This window comes from Fukomys damarensis, unplaced genomic scaffold (genome assembly GCF_012274545.1).
Source record: "Fukomys damarensis isolate Sample0158 unplaced genomic scaffold, DMR_v1.0_HiC HiC_scaffold_12, whole genome shotgun sequence".
Classification (NCBI taxonomy): Eukaryota; Metazoa; Chordata; class Mammalia; order Rodentia; family Bathyergidae; genus Fukomys; species Fukomys damarensis.
The window spans coordinates 23,772,832-23,793,671 of NW_022900924.1; the positions used below are offsets into that span (position 1 = coordinate 23,772,832).

General features: G+C 36.5%; 1 protein-coding gene across 5 annotated transcripts in view; it reads right to left on the minus strand.

The window, feature by feature from the left end:
- Sptssb (serine palmitoyltransferase small subunit B) overlaps positions 1–20,840 on the minus strand; it is a 31,907-nt gene that overhangs the window by 1,512 nt on the left and 9,555 nt on the right. For 3 of the 5 annotated variants that reach the window (XM_010604194.2, XM_010604195.2, XM_033762509.1), the window contains 2 exons: positions 16,724–16,819; positions 2,189–2,300 (listed from right to left, as the gene is read on the minus strand). The gene's annotated coding sequence lies outside the window, so the exon portion shown is untranslated. Of the gene's footprint in view, positions 1–2,188; positions 2,301–10,614; positions 11,001–16,723; positions 16,820–20,840 lie in introns of those variants that run through there. The other 2 variants (XR_004516812.1, XM_033762508.1) reach the window with 2 other exon arrangements.

Genomic DNA, 20,840 nt, shown 5'->3' on the forward strand with positions numbered 1-20,840 from the left:
TCTTACTGTATCTAATTTAAAAATTAAATCATATCATAGGTATATCTATATAGGAAAAATTGTATATGTGTATATATATATATGAGAGAGAGAGAGAGAGAGAGAGATAATCATTAACTTTTCTATTTCCAATAACATATATTTTGGGAGAAAACTTAAAGAATTATATGCTGAAAAGTTAATATAGCAATCCTGAAGTTGCTATCTTCAGAAGGATCTGTCTAATTAGTTTGACCCCTGACTGGTATCTGAGAATTTGGCTTTTGAAATTGTTCGCTTCATTCACTAAAAGATAAGAATGACTCACTGTGATTAGACTATATAAACAATGTAATTATGGTGAAAATCTAATATATTCTGGTAATCTGAAATTTTATGACTTTCTAGACAGTGTCTAGTTCCCACTTAACGAGTCCCATTATAAGACGTCTTGGTCACTGAGTCTGTAACGGGCATTTGTGGGAGAAAAAGCATGACATATACAAATGCTGTTTGACTTACAGTGGAGTTATTTCCAATAAATGCATGGCAAATTGAAAATATTAAAAGTTAAAAATCATGAATTTAATTCCCATAACCTATTGAATGTCAATGCTGAGTGACACAGTACAAGGTAAAGTATCAGTTGTTTTGCCTTCATGATCACATGGCATTGGTGTGCTTTTTGCTGGTGGAGAAAGGAGCATATTTGGCGTGTTCACTCATGGGAGCATCAGAATCCTTTAAGTGGATTTCTCCAGATTTCACCTGTGTCTTCTTTTCCTGCTGTATATACTTTTACTAATATCTTATACTTTTACTTATATCTTAGCTCTGAGTGCAAATACAGTATATGTTGATTCCCTTGGATTCTTCTAGTTCAGTGGCGGTACTGGGTGTTATTGTGGCATGGGTGTTATTGTGTTTTTCATTTAAGAAAAAAGATGTTAATTATGAATTTTTTTCTAAACTAAAACCTCAGTATTCAAGTTTAAATTCAGTGATGGCACTTTGTGATAAATAAATGGGTTTTGAGTTGCAGTTTGGCACTTTGTCTCTAAAAGGTTTGCCATCCGGGTTCTAGTTAACCACTGAACATGTGATCTTGGAGATAGGCCCCTAAAAAAATGGGACTCTCAGTAGGTACCTTTCGGTGGTCATTTGGTTTGGGGATGCAGAATACAGGAAATTCCTATAAGTATTTTGTTGGGCTTCCAATGGGACAGTAGTTATAACCACATGTAAAACTTTCCAGAAAGAAGAGTAACTATCATTTCTTAGAAAGATTCCTGGGAAGACCTGGAAGACCTCTATAGACATCAGAGTGAGTGCTTCTGGAAAAACAGTCTGACTTCAGTGCCCCTGTGCTTATTCATGAGACTGATAGTATCATATCATTAAAGTCTGTTTTAATAATTTTTACTATTCCTGTCACAGGTAAAATGTTTTGAAGATTATTTTTATTTTCTGGCATGAAATCATTGTTTCTTTAATCCTCTTTTAAGTAAAAGCAAGATGCTTTTGGTGTCCAAGATTGAACTCTATACCCTATAGGGAGACACTCAGTATTTGTACCCTGGATCCTAGAACAATTTCTGTCATAAGGATTGTCACCTGTAAATATTTGCTGAACACATGCTTGCTTTGGCAGCACATATAATATTTGCTGAACAAATTAATGAATGAGGAATAATCAATTTTAAAATAATCATAGAGTACTCATAGTCACAATGTTAGTGGGATGCAGTTAGCTACTATTGATTTTCATAGAGCTTGAGTTTGAGAAAAGGCAACATATTTGACCAGGACAATTTGCACAAAATCTTAAGAGGAAAAGTCCATGTGTGACCAGGTTACAGTTATCTGTAATAAAGACAGGAAAATTCAGATAATGAGATGATACAAAATGGAAGCAGTTTTGCTTTCCCTTGAAAATCAACCTCCCCCCATTCCAGAAACTAGAGTGAGAATTAAATAATTAGATATAAATGGCTGATTCTGATGAATGAGCATCAGAGAGATGTTACCTCCAATGTTCTTTTTCTATTTTTTTTTAACCAGTTCAGACTGCACAAAAGGAGCAAAGATGAATAGGGTTAAGTGTAGGAAGAAATAAGTGACAGAAGGAATATGTCTTAGTCTATTTGTGCTGTTGCAAAAAAAATCCTAAAACCATATAATATATAAATAAAAGAAATTTATTCCTCACAGTTCTGGGGCTGAGAAGTCCAAGATCAGAGTGCCAGCAGGTTTGAGGTCTGGTGAAGACTTTCTCTGCTTCTAAGATGGCAACTTGAAGGCTGTATCCTTACATGGTGTTTCTACCACAAATGGAAGGACAAAAAGGGCGAATGCTATATGAAGCCTTCTTTAAAAGATCCTAAATCACATTCACACAGAAGATCTAATTACCTAACCACTTTCTAAAGGCTCCACCTCTTAACACTATTGTTTGGACATTAAATTGCAACATGAATTTTGGAAGAGATAAAAATATTCCAACTATGACACAGTGATAATTTCAGTGAGTGAGATTATCTTGGCATGAAGATTTTCCACAGATACGATGAAACAGTGAAAATTAGAAGCTATCACTATCTGAGCTTTTAGACTGTCCTAGGAAACAATTTTTTAAAATCTTCATGGACACCCTTGCTTGCTTTCTCCTAATTGATCAGACTTTGGGGCAGTTCTAGGTAACTGATAGGTAACATCAAGTCCATTAATTCGGTATCCAGTTCAAGGCTGCACTGGATGAAGGTAAAATAATGAGCACTCAGACAGATGCAGTCCTTCCCTCTAGAAAGTGTAGACCAGCTGGGGAGACACATAATAATCAGATAATATATACATATATGTAACTGACAATTATGTTAAGGGAGGAAGGTGTAGTGTATAAGGGGATTTGGGAAACCTGATGTAGTGTGACTGTGCTCTCAGGAAGAGATATTGGAGATAGCATTAAGTGCCAAACAGAAAAGGTGGATGCAGGTCTGGGAGAATGGCTCCCACACAGGGGACAATTTGTAAAAAGTTAGCAGTGGGAAGGAGCTTGGTAGGGAGATGGCCAAGGGGCCTAGGAATAGAAATAGAAGAATAAGGAGTGTGGTAAAACAGAAGAGGCAGGAGGATCACCCTTTATCCAGGAGTGGAGGGCCAGTGGGATAGGTTAACTATCCAATCTTTAATCTATGATTGATGGAGGCCTCCTGGTTATTACTAGGGCGAGGCTGCTGTGGATTGGAGAGGAGGAAGAGTTCAAGTCATATGACACATGGCATTCTAAAGTCAAATTGAAATGATTTTGGATACTAATCATTAAAAAAAATCTACTTTTCTATGGGCATCACTCTTTCAGAATTAACTATGTATTGAGAATCTGTTTAAAATATATTTAGCACTCCTTTGAGTTTAATAAATAAGATAATATTGTTCATCTGGGTATAGCTTCAACTTTTTGTCTCCATATTGTAGTGTTTAAAAGTGTACCAATTAATATCAAGGCCATTGTTTTCTTTTTAAAAATTAATTTCTTGCTTGGACAGTTCTGGTGGACATTGATTGCAGCCTTTTGAAAAACTTGGAGCCACAGGCACCAGCATAAGCTGTGTCCAGATTCCTAAGCCATAGAAACTGTGAAGTAATCAATGTTCATTATTTTAAGCTTCTGAAAATCTATCTATCTAAGAAATAACAAATGAAAGGCATACAAACATGTATTACAGCAAAGGAGGATATATGGTAAGACCTTAGTCCCAAATACCTCAAATTTGCAATGATTTGAAATCTGGCCATTATACACATACTACCATAGGGCCAACAACTTAACAAATTAGGATTTAAACATTTTCTGTTTGAGTTTCTGGTCTTTCATTTTTCAACCCTTTGAGTAGCCAGTTCTGACAAATGAAAATTGCCTTTATTGTCATATCAAAATATAATCTCATAATGTCGATCATTCCACAAAAACCATCGATTGCCCCTCTTTCTTTGATGCATTTTTCTTTTATTGATGAAAAGCAAATTTAAATGATATCTATTAGTTGTTTCTTATATGGAAAGGTGAGAAGAGACAGAGTTGGTTATTCTTGGTAGGGCATCTGCTACCATCTATTGTTAGAATGTGCATTATTTTTAGGTTCTAGATCTACTTAGGTAATGTATTCTTCCTTTCTTGTGAGTCCACTTTATTATCTCCTGCAGGATGATGTGCACTATTAAAAATAAAACATTTTAGACTATTTGATTAGCACTGTGGGTAGGAAAACATATTCATTCATTGAAGAAATATAAAGTAGTAATCACCGTGAAGGATTCTGTCCTAAAGGACATCGCAGACAGGAGATGCACTTCTGTGTCGTGTAACAAGTACACAGCGAATAAGGGATTGAGAATGCAAACTAAGTGAAAAAAAAATTAAGAATGGAGCTGGGAAAAGAGGCTAAATTTGGGCAAATTAGATGATAGAAATGCCACAAAATTAATTATCTGTAAGTAACATAGAACTAAATGGCAGCAAATAATTTAAAACCTTAGTTTTTAGAGACCTAATGCCATATCCCAGCCAAGGACTTGAAATGTTTACTCGAATACATAGTGAATCTTTCTGTTTTCAGCTCTGTGTTTTTAAAAGGTAATTTCCCATATACAAGAAAGGAGAAGGTAGTTTCTTAAAAAAAATTTCCTCTGAACTTGCTGACCTTTAAAACTGACTTAAATCTTTAACAAGGTTGTTCACTGGGCAGCAGCACTGGGTGAGTCGACTATGTCTCACCTCTAAGGGCTCCTGGCCTGGATGCTGAAACTATCTGATGATACTTGCTATGGACTGAATATGTAGCTGCCCCAATTCTAAGTTGAAATGTTAACCACAAAATGACTGTGTTAGGTGGCAAGGCCTGTGGAAGGTGACAATATCAAGGCAAAGCCTTCATGAGTGGAATTACAGGGACCCCAGAAAGTTCCCTTGCCCCTTCTGCTGAGTGAGGACGCCGAGAAGACAGTTGCCTATGAACCAGTCAGAAGCCCTCACCAGATGCTGATTCTTCAAAGTCTTAGTCCCAGACTTTCAGCCTCCAGAACTGTGAGAAGTGTTTTGCTATTTCTGAAAAGTCACCCCGTCTATGGTATTATTACAGCAACCTAGGCACACTAAGATACTGTTCTCAGGTGACAGGGAGGGCAGGGCCTTCTACAGGAGCACACCATCCTGGGGAATGTAGTTCTCAGGAGGGCCCAATGAAACATAAAACATGAAACTCCCTGAAAAAAAGTGGGGGATCAGATAGAGTCAGCATTGCTGCTGGAGGAATGGGTCCTGTAGCCCAAGGGAAGGCTGGTTGTTTGTGTCATGGTTTTAAAACAATGATCAAATCTTCTTCAGAGAGGACCATTACAGTAGCATATTCTAACATGTCTAATGGATTTGATTCATCAGAATCTTCTTAATAAGAAGAAAATAATCTATACTTTCATATGGTTATTTATAGTTTAGAAAATACATTTATTTTACTGGTACAATGAAGAATATCGATTTGGGAATAGAGATAGACCATGATTCAAAGTCTGATTCTTCTACTTACTGGATATGTGACCTTGAGTGGTTACTTAATTGTCCTTGGTCTCAATTTCCTCATCTGTAAAAAGGAGATAATAATCTGTACTGCTTAGGATTGCTTTGGAGAATAGCAGTGATGCAAGTAAGGCAAAAATTCCAGGAACTTGCATGTGAAAGAAATGCTTTATTTAAAGAATTTTTCCTCCCCTCACTTTCATTTTTTTACTGAAAACAATTTTCAGCATGCTAGAATTTGCACTTAGAATATTTCAGTGGATATTCTATGGAAAGTACAGTAACTACAATACATTCACCCTAACAGTCATAGCCATTGCCTTCAGGTATTATAATTTAGCCAAGTGTGTCCCCCGAAACACATTTTAAATAATATTTCCCACCTGGGTTAGGTAGCTAAAGTGTATCCTAGAGTGCTGGTAGCTGGATGGACAAGAGTTCTTCCAAACGTAATCACTCATTTTCTAAAGAAGGACCAAGCCATGGGGTAATATTAAACTGATGTTAAGTTGGTTGACATTAATTTAGTTTGTCAAGCCAAATTGAAGTGACTGATTCATGTGAAACTGACGTGGACTCATATCAGTTCTGTGAATTGATGTTGAAACTAGAAGTAGAAATTCTAATGGAGATTTTTCTGTGTTTTTTTTTTTAAGGCCAAGTGAGGAGAAAGGAGCCATGCATGAAGAATATCTGGAAAGCCCCAGCACCACTTCCTCTGTTTCCCCAGAATGTATCCCATCCTTATATCTATAGGAGTTTTCCCTGACATCTTGTAGTTCAGATTCTCGTCCTGCTACTGAGGAGCTGAATATGTATTTATTGTGAATATTACTGGGAACTGGTACAACATAAGATTATTACTAGTAAAGTCTATTAATGTGGAGGAAAGGCCCAAAGCAGAGCTTTGCTGGATTAGGGAGAGAAAAAGACAGAAGGATTATTAGAGACTTGAGATCTAAAAGGAGGAAGTGGAATCAAACAGAATCCACTGAATGAACAGGGACACTGGAACAGGAAAGAATTTAGACTTGGAAGCCCTCTAAAAAGTTACGTCATAATTAAATGGGAGGTTTGTTTGCTGTTTTTATGAATGTCACTACCTTTTGACCAATAGGTCAAAGATTTTTCTCTCACTAGATTTGCATGCAGTGGGGAAGGAGAAAAAGTTTAATCTCCTGTCCCACACTGAGAGGGCGATGGTGTGGAACCGACATTGTTTTGGGGGTGGAACTCTGTTCTGGCCTGAAGAAGAAACTAAACAACTGTAGCAATGATAAAGACACACCTGCTAGCAAGAACCCCTTTGTCTGAGTCAGAACATGAAACCAGTGTAAGGAAGTATGTATGAGAGGTAGTGGCTAGACTTGCTCGTGAAGTGTTCTGTTGTTTTCTGTTCGTGGGAACAGGAATGTTAAGGGGTTAGGCAATTGCAATGAAAGATGAATTTTCAGGCCATGCGGGTTAGGGAATTTACTGTGGAAATTTTGCAGAGGATGTGATTCTGCAGCTCTCCCTCGCCTAAAAAAAAACAAATTACTCCATACTGGACTTTCCCAATAAGATATTTCCTTTTCTAAAAGTTAACTTCTTTCCTGGATAAAAAAGACCCAACATTTTGGGTTAAATTTGCTCCTGGAAAATCAGAATCAGAATCAAAAGCTGAAAGTCAGAAGGACTCACAATTGATTTGGGGATAACTGCTTCCTGATTCATTTTGGAATTCTGTATCAATTACTCAGCTTTTTTGTGCCTTATATTTCAAACCTGAAATGTGAGAAGTGAAATCTGTTCCACAGAGACATGCTGTATCTAAAAAGAGACTGCGTCCATACTCAGAAGTCTATCTCTTTGGAAATAACTCAATATGACTTACTCAAATGCAAACCTTTCTTTAAGTAATTCATTTATGAAACAAAATTAAGAGAACAGTGACTTCCTTCTAAAGTGTACAAAATAGAAAGTAGGATAAAAAGTAATTTTACAGTGAAGAAGACTATTAAACACTACCCAGTTGAATGAGGTCTCCCCAGTTGATAGAGGTTAATCATGTTGATAATAGTAGAGATGATGCCATGAAAATGATACTTTAGCTCTGTAGTCTTCTCAATAGCCCATAAATCAAACCATGAAAAAATTACATAAATTCCAGTAAAATATGTCTAACAAGATACTTGACCAGGTTCTCTCAAAATTCTGAAAGTCACCAAAAAACAAGCAGAATTTTAAAATGGTCATGGCTCTGTCTCTCTCTCCTCCTCTCTCTCTCTTGCTCTCTCTCTCTCTTGCTCTCTTTCCACTGAGCAGGCCACCATGCCACCTCAGCTCCTTAATAAAGAGCTCTCATATGAAAATAAATAAATAGATAGATAGATAGATAAAATGGTCATGGCTCAAAAAAGTTTAAGGAAATTGATGACTAATTATAATGTGGTATCTCAGATGGACTCCTAAATCATAAAAGTGACATGAGATGAAAGCTAAATAAATCTAAAGCAAGGAATTTAGTTAATAATAGTATACTAATATTGTCACATTTATTATAACATGTGATATACTAATATAAGATTTTAAGAGGGAAAACTGAATGCAAGGTACATGGGAACTGTGTACCATCTTCTTGATTTTTCTGTAAGTCGAAACTGTTCTAAAAATAATGTCTATTTAAAATTTTCAAAAGAAAAATAATAATTAGCAAAGTCTTGAAGGGCCCAGAGTCATCCTCACTCTAAATTCAGGTTGTTTATGCTATTCTTCCCTTCTGAAAATCTTTCCCCAATAACTCTTTTATGTTGATGAATAATGCTCTTCTTTGGTACTGGTGATTGAACTCAGTACCGTGTGTTTGCCAGGCAGGCTTGGAGCCAGTGAGCTAAGTCCCTGGTAAATAATGCTCTCCTACAATAAACTACATTTAAATATTTTAAACACAATAGAGAGGAAAAATATAGTTTATCTTGTGGTCCAGGGTACACAATAGCACACAGAGAACTGAAACAAATGTCTCTCAGAATAATACTTGTAGTGCATGCTAATATTTTCTTTGCTATTATTTTCTATTATGTTTGTTCTAGTTCATTCTAGTCTATTCCATTTTCTTCCTTCATGAAAACTCTTCCAATAGTGACCTACCACATAGTTTTTTTTGCACTTGGGATCAGACTCAGCATCTTGCACATGCTAGGAAATGCCCTACTACATCCCCTTTCTTACTACATAAACGTCTAACCCACCAATTGTACCTTGCCATTGGATAAACCCTTACTTTCAGATTTAACTCAGTGCCAGCTTCTTTGTTTCTGTATTGCATAATGTGGCAGCCACTAGATACACATGGAAACTTAAATTCCTAGTGCTCAGTGAGAGAAAGCAAATGCCTACCAAGTTTGACCGCATGGACACAGCGTATCTCCATCGTTACAGAAGATTTTACTGAACTGTGGAGTGGAGTATCTCCATCTCTTGCTGTGACTAATGAAATAGCTCACCACCTCATCCCTTTTTCAGCTTAAACTCACCCCTTCCCAAACTTACATATTCTTTTATCTGCTTGCAACTTTCAATTGCTGTCCATTTCCTATGAAAGGAAACTTTTGTTTAAGGCTCTGCACAGTTTGATTTCTCCACCTGTCTGGCCTCTCTCAACTCTCATGGCAAATGCTATCAATGCTGAAGCTTTTGTATTTGAGTTTATACTTTTTTCCCTAGAAATACCCTTTCTCTGTTAGATAAAATCCTATTTATTTTTCAGACCTAGCTCCTATAATCACTTTTCTATGAAACATTCTCTGAGGAGCTCTCTCACCATCAAAGCAAATATATTGCTTTCTATGTGTTTAGCATATAGCAGAATTTCAACACTTACAATATAGTAAAACTAGGCATGTGTAATACTGAGAATGTATGACATTTATTTCCTTATTCCCCACATGCAGCTAGTTAATTAGTTGTTTGGCTGGCTGATTGACCAAATGGTAAGGATTCTGAAGGGAGCAACCATACTTGAAGTTATTTAACATTTACCCAACAACACATGGGGATCCATACAAGCTGCTTATGAATTCACATTGTCTGCTTTCTGGCAATGAGTTCGCAAGGATTGTTTTCTGCAAACTCAATGTCATCTGCCTTTTTGAAGATGGATGAAAACCAGTTTTCATTCAAAAAGATGTCTAACAACTACTTTTCTACTTTCTCATAACGTTAAAAGTTCATGGACTCTGTGGGAGATGAGAAACACTTATGAAGTGGATTTCAAGCCCGCTAAAATGAAATTTGCAAGTGCTTATAGTAGGTGAGTAATAATTTAAGATTAATAGGTAGAAAAGTGGCTCCTGTGGAAAGCAATTTCTGGGCTGGGAACATCTGAAGTTCTGAACTCTATTATAGTAATGTTATCCTTTCTTTTTTTTCTTTTCTCTTTCCTCTTACCCTCTCTCCTTCCATGTATTTATTTTAGTCCATAACCTTGGGCAAGTTCCAAAATCTTTCACATCAGTGTCTCCATGTAAAGTGAGGATAATTGATAATTTCCTCTAAGCTGTCTCAGTGGTGTAGTAGTGTGTAGTGGTGGGTTCTTGACTCTGTAGAAGCAATACTTACAGCCATAACAATAGAAGTGTCTGTTTTTATTATTTGTAAATTGCTGTAGCCTTAAATTATTTGGAAAATTTTGATAATTTATAGATTCAAAGAATCATTGTGGTACACCTATAACAATGTCTTTGACAATGGAGTAGTCTGTATACTTTATATGAAGAAAACCTCAGCCTTTATTTATGCTTGCTAATTGAATTGTGTAGTACAATAAAATCAGTCAATCTATCAAATTATGTGGCCATTACTGCACACAACTACTTTAAAAGGAGATTTTCAAATGTGCCTTGAACAAGGCCACTAATGCTATTGTGTGAGATGTACTGCACAACCTTGCATGGTGGCTCACATTGTAGAGGCTTCATTACAAGTTGCTTCTTCATGTGAGCACAATTTGACTTGCAGATTTACAGACATATAATTTCTTATTTCATCAAAGATGTGAATATGATTGCATCATTTATGGCAGAATCTCATACTGTATCTGTGTAAAAACTAGGCACAGCAGTAATTTATTGGCTTTCCACATCCCGATATCTTGCTTTCATTTTTCTGTGGGTGATGCCAATGTCATTTGTATTGTACAAAAAGTTCCGTGTTTGCTAATAGCTTCTTGGGAATTTCCTTCTATCTTAGATTACTTGCCAGTCTTCTTTTGCTAACCAGTTCCTGATGTCAACAGCAGAGTGGATATTAGAAGTGAAACTAGAAATTCAAGCTGTGAGAGTGAACTGGAACACTAGCCTAAAAGTTTGTGATGAACCAAAGTCAAGGAAGAAAATTAAAGAACCATAGGGCAATTGAGGGACTTTCTTTACACATTCAGGATGAGTTGGTTAATTCTAGAGACTCCCTAGAGAAAAAGAAACAAACAAGTGTAAATCAAAGCATGTATTGCTTTTAGGCAACTAGAGTTACTCTAATTAAATTTCATAACCTTGTACTAAGAAGTAAATTACAGAATGTACTGACAGAAAAACCTCCCACTGACAAGTTTTTGTTGGTATAGTGTTTATGGCCATCTGAACCAACCCTTTTGCCTATAATTTTCACTAACACCAACAAAAGCAGAAAAATAGAAAACATGTTTTTCCAGTCCAACTATTAACTGATGCCATTGTGCAACATGGTGTGTGTGGAATAATTGTAATTTCAGAGCACTCCTTGCTTTTTGGCATAATCTGACATACTCCAGAGGAATTTATGAGTGAAGGAGTCTTGGCTAGGAAAGAAAATATGGAATATGATTTTAATGAAAATGTTCATAATAACTTAACATATATTAACTTACATTAGTGGCTATAAAAATAAGATATTTATTTTGAAACTAAAAAGAGAGGCAAGTAGGATGAGAAATGTGTAACAGGGTGGAAGATGACCTGTCTTGTCTTGTTTCAGTTGTTGTTTCATTTACTAACATGGAAGCAGGGCAAATACCCCTGCATGTTTCTGACAGTACTGGAATGGAGAGGGCTTCTGGGCCAACATCTATCCACTACGCTCTTCTTGAAATGAGATTCATTATTAATATTTATTTTTTAAAATGTGTTATTCTATAAACGAGAAAGTCTATATCTTCTGAATGGCTTTTTGCTTCTGAGATATTGTGCAGCCAAATTATTTTTGGAAGTAAAAAGTGAATAAAACTGTAACACCAACAATGGCTTTGAAGTTATCAGAAGCCATTTTTTAAAAAAGTCATTGAACATGCATCCACGTTCACAGCAGCATTATTGGTAGTGTTCAAACGGTAGAAGAAACTCAAATATTTATCATCAAAGCAATTTTAAAAGGTGGTGTATATATACAATTGAATATTATTCGGCCTTAATAAGGAAAAATCCTGACATGCTGCTACAACCTGAATTAGTCTTGTTGAAGTGAAGTAAGCCACTCATAAAAGACAAATGCGGTGTGATATCACTTTTTCGAGGTACCCATGAAAACAGAAATTACAGTGATTGCCAGGGCCTGGGGCAGAGGAATGTGGAGTGCAGAGTTAGAGTTCTGCAAGGTGATAAAGTTCTGGAGACTGATTGCCTGACAATGATTGCCTAATACCACCAAACCGTACTCTTAAATATGGCTAGAGTGGTGTATTTTGTTTTATATTTTTTAACCACAATGTAAAAACTTAAAAATTTCAATGAATAACCCTAATCCTAACCATTAAGACTGGTTTTTTAAAATCAACTTGAGAATAGCCTGAGCAGTGTTTTTAAAAAGTCATTGAATCGCTTCTCGGCCTTTTGGCTAAGATCAAGTGTAAAAAGTCATTGAGAGTCTCAAGTTGGAGTGACACAGGCTAGCTAAATTGTGTGGGTTTGCTATCGACAACTGAGTAAACAAATAATCATAAAAGCCTTCAAATAATAATTTTCAGTTTCCAGTTGAGGTTCCTTCTTGGCTTTTAGGATGTAAGAAGAAAACTCAGAACTGTGAAACTCCAAATAATCTTTTGAGAAAAGAATTGACATGTTTAAGTTCATTTTTGTCATTAGAGGAATTCCAACAACTTCAGTTCCACAGTATTTGTGGGAATTATAAGTCCTGTGATACGCTGCCTGCTTTTGAAAAAAAAAAAGGGTTCATAGGACTCCAATATGTAAAGTACTTAAATGGGACTCAGAGTGGAAAAGCAGCTAAATGTTTTGCTGAAACTTTTTTTGTTTTGTTTTGTTTTGTTTTTTTGTACCAGGAATCAAACTGAGAGCCTTGCACTTGCCAGGCAGGCGCTGCACTGTTGAGGTACATCTCCCATCTTGAAACTACTTTCCTACTGCAGGTATGAACCTGTTTTCTGGCAATGATGTTCCATATTCATAGAACCAGTTTTGCACCTTTCTCCTTCTCCTCAGGTTTTTCTCAGCCATCAAACCCACAGTATGGTGAAGGGGCCACTTGCTTACAGTTTGTTTCTGAAACTCTGTTAAGCCTGACCATAAAAAATTAAACCTTTATCTCATCCTCTCATCCTTACCAATCATGATTATATTTGATGATTCTTCAAACACTGAATGCTTTTATCCACAGAGCAATTTAAGGGTGAAAGCATATTACTGTAACATTGATTTGTCAAGAGCATACCTGCTGAACACTTACTCCTACACTTCTGCCAAAGGGAATCTTGTTGTAGGGTCAGCAAAGACCATTCCAATAGCATTTTCTAACACCAATTGTATATTTTCTATGTACTTTTGGGGGTACTATTGAACAATAATACTTATAAAAGTTTTATAAGTGTGCTTATAAGACTTCTGTATTTGCTTATTGCTCTCTTCCTCTTTGCTCAATTCTGCTTTTGACTTGTTTTTATATTTTATTTTGCTGCCTGGAAAGCTTCTGGAGATGAACTTAGTGATTTTCTTATTTTGGTGATCAGCAATATCAAACTTTCATAGATGTGCTTTGGTGACCATAGCAATAGAGCCAGCTGGTCTTTCACCACTCTCAATGATCTGCTTCTGTATCTCAGCTATTCCTGCTGTTGGAAAGACAAAAGCTGAGCCAGACTGACTCCAGGAGCCATGGGGATGGGCATAACATTTGAGGTGCCCTTTCAGTCAATCCTTTCATTAAAGGGACAGCTAGCTCCCTGCTAGATGGGTGACACTGCTTTACTCCCGGTTAGCTTCAGGGAGGGGCTGTGGGAAGCAGATTGGAAAGGAAAGACAAGAGTTTACAGAATTAAACCAAGACATATTGCTTTTAGACAACAGTGATTCTAATTGCACTTTATTAATCTTATATACTTAGAAGTAAGTCACTAAAATAATACACAAGAAAAAAAAAGTCTTGCTGACAGTTTGGCCAAAAGTGCTTCTCTCTTTTTCCTGGGGACTATATATAGTGTGGATGTATTATCTAACTTCACCCCTCATCTGCTCCCCAGGACCTGGCTTTCTGTGTGTTCCTAGTGCAGGGTGGAGGGCTGCTGAGCCAAGGTTGTTTTTCTTTTAAATAGGAAACAATTATTCATTTTCTAGGCACTTGGTTGATTCTCAGGTAAATGTAGTGAAAGCTAATGTAGAGTGAGTGGTAAGAGAAAGGCAATTGAGCATGTTAAAAATATATAATTTTAACAGATTTTTGTGAGCTATTTTTGCTATAGGCCTAAATTGTACTTTCTCTTTGAATGGGTATTAGGAATAATACCAAAAGAATGTCTTTCAGTATTTGGATCAAGATATTGTTGTACATTGGATAGTGGCCCCAAAAAAGATATATCTGTGTCCTGAAACTGGTAAATGTGACTTTATTTGGGAGAAATGGCTTTAGATGTAATTAGTAATTTTAATAAGAGCATTCTGAATCACCCAGATCAGCACCAAATGACACAATGATATTGTCTTTAGAAAGGAGACACAGAGGAGAAGACCATGTGAGGTGGAGATTGAGTTATGTACTCACCAGCAAAAGGAATGCCTAAAGCCACCAGATGCTGAAAAAGGAAAGGAAAGATTCTCCCTAGGGCCTTTAGAGGGAGCACAGCCCTGCCAATACTTTGATTTCTGACTTCTACTTCCAGGACTATAAGGGAATACATTTATGTTGTTTGAGACACCAAATCTGTGGCAATTTGTTCCAGGAGCCCTAGGAAACAAATACAGAGATCCTTGAAAGCACTAGAATCTTGTAACATGGAGCTCCGTTCAAAGAACAGAGACAGCTTCTTGGCATGATGATGTGGTAAGTGATGAGAGAATTTTTCACTTTCATTGTCTCTATTTTAAAAAGGTAGAAGGTGAGGCTCAAGGTGTCATAGTGACTGCATGGGGATTGGGAGATAACCCTGCTGAGGGACAGTGTGTGCGGGAGTGCTCACATACAGTGGGCCCCAGGTCCCATCTGGAGTTGAATCCCACTTCTGTCCTGACTAATGTGACTCTGGCTAAGACATAACCACTTTTACCCTCAACTTCATCAATTGGAAAACAACAGAAATAACCACATTCCTATGCCTGTTAAGATTAAAAAGTGTAAAGCATCTAGAATAACAGATAGGAAGAGCTAAGTGAATTTTAGCTATCATGATCACTGCCTTACTACACTAATATATGATGGCCAAATTGTGAAGAACTAGAGAAAGAATATATGAAAATGAGGCAATTTTGAAGGCAGAACACATGACCTTTATCAGTTACCGACTTTAGAATGTTCAGCTCTGGTGTAGCTGCCATACAGGAGACAAAAAGCCTTAGCAACCTGGCAAACTGCTCTTTTCTGGGTAAGAACAGTACTGAGTGGTTCACCCCATTCCAAAGATGAAGAAACTGAGGCTCATAAACTTTGCACCTTGTTTATTTTCAAAGCCAAGTTGGAAACAACATTGGGTTCAGTCTATGATGCTCTCACTCAGAAATGTTCTTTCTACCACAACACACTGCCTCCTACAACAATTTTTACAAATGCTAAGCATCCAAGAACTATTTTTTGAATTAACAAAATCAAGCCTTGTTACTAATAACTTTAAAGTAGAACTGAAGTTTTCCAAAATATTTTGAAATGAAGATGTTATTTCTAGCCTTTTCAAACCCATAAATCTCTTGAAATATTGTAGCAATAAGGGAAAGATTAGGAAACAAAACATATCCAAGATAAACCTATTTCTTTTTGTCTGCAGACTCCACCCCTTCTTCCGTTGGCTGGTAGGTCACTGTTTCTATAGATGTAAGAGTAGACAGACAACCAGTAGCAGTCTAGATTTCTATTTATTTTACTTTCTTTTTTTCTTAGGAATAATAATGAGAGCAAAAAGAAAGAAAACAAAAGTCCTATTTCAAATGCTGATAATTAATTTTCACTTTATTAACATTTTTGAGGGACAATGTTTTCAATTTAGTGTACCTTTCTCTTACTTTTCCCCACTTAATAAATTAAGTGCTTATTAAGACTTACTCCTCTCTTGTACCAAGGCCTTTCAGGATAAGATGTTGTCCATGGAAATAAAAGGTGAAGGATGTTGAAACAGAAGCAGACTTAAACAAAAGACCCATAAATAAGGAAGTAGCTGGTGCTACATAAGTCTGACATTGGCACTTGTACCAAGACTGGCTTCTTCTAAGCCAAGGGATTCTTAATCTGGAAGCTAAGGACTTGCATGGGAAAAGGGTGGCAATTTATGAAAATTTTGCTCAGATGAAAGTTTTTCTGCACACATTCCTTTCTTTTCTTTTTCTTTCTTTTTGGTGGGGGGAGACTGAGGATCAAACACGGGGCCTTGTGCTTGTGAAGCAGGCACCAAAACCAGTGAGCTAAATCCCTGGCCTCTGCACGCATTTCAAAGATTATACCATCTGTAAGCCAAGAACTGTTTTGAGTGTCCTACCTCAGGCTTCCCCTCAACTCTGGTACCTGTAGCATCTTGTGTTCTCGGATAACAATAACTAATCATCACATTTTATTCCTTTACATCATCTTGAATGCCAATATAATAGCCAGTATATTATAAATATTTGCCAATTGTTGAATAAGACAGAATTAGAAACTTCACCTTGTTCATGATGTCATCTTGCAGTCAAAAGGCCAGATTTCTAAAAACATGAGTGACTCCAGGATATAATCAGAGCAATTTACCTCTTTGGGAATGTCCAGGTCTGGTCTTCTGTTTCGCTTTCTCTCAGAATGATCTTGTGTGGGTTAATTCTCCTTTCTGGGTTACTCCTGCTCAATCTGTGAAATAAGAATTTGAATGAAATAAACTTGAAGATGTCTTTAAATTTTAAAGTGCTTTGGGTCTGTGTAAAATGTTATCAAACCATTTGGATGAATAATCTCTCACAAAAGTTTAGAATGAAATATAAAAATGAGGCATAGGCTATTTTTAAAAATTTATTTTTAGGGAAGGTCACAGTGTAAGGACAATGTGGCTAGTGATTTCCATACTCTGAGGATACAAAGTTGTCCAGTGACAGGGCTGAGGGGATGTCTGAGGTAGGACAAAGGGACGGGAGCTTTGAGCCCCATATGTCATCTGCCAGAGAAGCCAATTCTTAATCTGCTTCATATTTTGAGTTTGATCTAGTGTGTAGAAAATGTTTCTTGACTTTTTAAATAAAGGAAAATGGCTTAATTTGGACCATGGTTCTGGATGCTGGAAGGGCCAAGATCAGGGACCACACCCGGTAATTACCACACGCTGCTTTGCCTTGTGGTGGAAAAGCAAAAGAGGGAGTGGGTGTAAGAGTGAGGGGAGATGCCAGGCTCAGCTTATAATTCTCTTTCTCTCTCCCTCTATATATTTGGGATAAGTTATAATTCCATTCCTTTTGGGGATATCTATCTATCTGTTTACCTATTTATCTATCTGTCTATCTATCTATCATCTATATATCTCTTCTATCAATTATCATGATCAGTTTTTCTTTTTCACTCCCAACCTTCACTTGCCTTCATTCCCAAGATGCCCTTCCTTATGTCCAAAAAGTCTACCTCTCTATTTCCTACTATCTCTTCTTTATTTTACTCTGTAATTATTTATGCTTTAGATTTCTTATATAAGAGAAACCATATATTTAACCCCTGTGTCTGATTTATTTCACTTATTTTTTGGTCTCAAAAGCCATCCATTTTCCTACAAGTTACTCAATTTATCTTTCTTTTTGGCTGAGTAATAATCCATTGTGTATCTGTGCCACATTCTCTTTATCCATTTACCTATTACAGGGTATCTAGGCTGTTTCCATAATTTAGCTACTGAGAATTACAGTGGTACTTTGATTCACAAATGATTTTGGAAAAGATGGCTATGTTTGTTTGTTTGGGAAGATGGCCATGGTCAGGTTTGTGACCCCATGTGGAGTTTGCAAACAAAGCCAAATTTTTTCCAAACCCTTTTGTTTGTAAACCAAATTGTTCAAAAACAAAAACATTTATGAAGCAAGGTACCCTTCTCTGCTATAAACATAGGTATGCACCTGTACTGCAATACGATATATTTAAATCTTCTGGGATGATACCCAAGCTGGGTCAAATGGAATTTCTAATTTTAGCTTTTTCCATACTGATTGTACTAGTTTAGATTTCCACTAGCAGTGCAGAAGGGTTCCTTTTTCTTCACATCCTTGCCAGCATTTGGTGTTTTGTGTCTTTAATCATAGCCATACTTTGTTGGAGTAAGAAGGAATCTCAGCCTTCTTTTGATTTTAATGAGTCTGTTAATATCATGGGAAGAAGGAAGATGATCAGGTAAATATTTGTGTTTAAAAATCTGTCTTTGGAGACTGAGGAGGCAATAGCGCCATGGTAGAATGCATGCTTAGCATGAGCAAGGCTTTGGGTTTGATCCCTATCACCAAAAATCAATCAATCAATCAATCAATAAAATAACAATAATTAATAAAAACTTGCTTTTGGCTGGAAACAGTTATAAGCCCAAATGCTTGTTTCTTATCTTATAATTTATTAGCTGAAGTCTCATAGTTTTTCTGAGATCTTTTTCTTCACATGACACACAATGACAGTGTGTTATGGATAGGGTAGTTGAAAGTATTATTCATGAAAGTGTTTGATAATGGGTGAGGAACCATGGAAATCATTTGTGGGTCTTCAGTAGTGAGCCCAGGGATTTGGATTTTGTTCTGACCATTGTGGCATTTCTGCTCATTTGAATTAAGACATGGAAAGAATGAAAGGTCAAATTTGCAGATGACCACAAGTTACTCATGAGTATCAAACAGGGCAGACTTCAGTATTCAAGGTCTAAGGATAAAACACTGAGGTAAATAAAAAGTCCTGTTCATTAGTTCAAAAAATTAGTTACCCAAGGCTGAGTAAGATGAGGGGAAACGTTTTACAGCAATTCGAGTAAAATTTTCTTGACTTCAGGTCAAGAAACTAACTTCAAGTCAAGAACTGTTTATAGTAGTTCAAGAAATTTCTCTTAACTTCAAGTTCATTATGAACCAGTAGTGTTGTAATATGATTGACAAATGAATAAATCACTCAATATTTTTTATAATTTATAGACTTATAGTGCCACAGATGAGAACAAGAAGCTATGCTCCTGTCCTTTATTAGCATCTCCTTTCATTTGCTAGAAATGGTCATTCTGACCAGCCACAGGGAACATCAATAGGAAGAAATGTGTCATAGGATTCTTGCATGCCCTCTCCCTTTTTTTATTTGCAGTTTTGGGAATTGAAACCACAGCCTTAGTACTGAGCTATATCTCCTGCCATTAAAAAGTAATTGAAACAGAGTCTCTCAAAGTTGTCCATTGGAACTTGAACTTGTGATCCTTCTGCTTCTGCCTTTTAAGTGTTGGCATTATAGGCACATGCCATATACCCAACTCTAAATATTCTTATAATGATGTTTTAGGCTATCATGGAGAACAGTTAGAAGTGGCATATTGTTTTCAGTGGCAAATCTCAGAAAATGGTGTAAACAGTAAGAGCCATTGAAAGGGGAATGGGGGATGGGACTGCTCAGCGGTGGAGTGCATGCCTAGCATGTGAGACCCTAGATTTAATCTCCATCACCATAAATAAATAAATAAATAGATAATAAAGGAGAATTGGTTACTTCTTGTGATACTGAGAATTTCTTTAGAAAGTTGGAGTAGAGACTAGACCACACCTTCTGCATGTTTCCATGAATTAGGAAGGTTTTAAGAAGAGATTACTAAAATTTTACCATCTCTTAAAACCTGTTTCTATTATTAAATTAAATACAGCATGAGAGAATAATTTTTTGTTAAAAAACTTTTTTTTTCATGGTGAAAGAGTGTGGATTTTGAAATTGGTAAATGAAAACTTTCTACTGCATGATAATCAGGATGTCATTTAATCTCTTTGTACATCAAATTATACCATCAGTAATAAGGAAATGATTAATTATTCCTGCACTGTTGTAAAGATGAAGCCACAGAACATTGGCAAAGAATGTTTAATCATGTCTTGTCTCAGCAAAGCCTCGAATATCGTAACTTTTATTCCAACTATTTCTTGCTTTTGCCATTTTCTACATGTCTCCTGTTTCCTCTTTTCTAAGAGATCCTTTTCTGGTGACTCTGTTGACTCCTTTGAGAGACAGATGATAGCAGATACAGTGGTGACTTTCATGTGCCTGGGAAGAATCCTTCTGAGGCAAATGAGTAGTCAGTGGTAGAGTGTCATGTTTCTAGTCTGCATCATGTTTGTTTCCTCCTAGATGAAGAAACCCATGGAACAATATTTTGTACTAAATTATAATGTGATTATCCTGCTCATCAAAACCAGAACTAGGCCAACCTGATTTATTTTTCCTTTGTTTGTAATCTTATGCATAAATCATGTATTAAAATTTTAAGATCCAAGATCTCCTTTGTAGAGTAGATGTGACAATCCACAGCCTAGAATGAGAAAGTTTGGTAACTAGAGGACTGGAGCCTGTGGTGTCTTCCCTCCACGGTTAATTTTCCAATCAATAAAGTGACTTTAAGTTCATAAAATTATTGTTCAGTGGATGAGTTCATAAAGGAGAAGCAGTTAACCATTCTCTGGAGAATTAAGCACATGGGATTCTGTTCTCTCAAGCATCCTGTCAAATATTAAGTGGGAAAATCTCCCACTTCAAATGCACTGAATTAAGTGAGAAAATAAATATTCCCTTCTCCTGGCCCCTTATCCAGGAACAATGCTTTGGTAAACCCTTCATATTAAGTTTCATAAAAAGCAAATTTGTACCCCACAAGCATTAACTATTCTCTTTC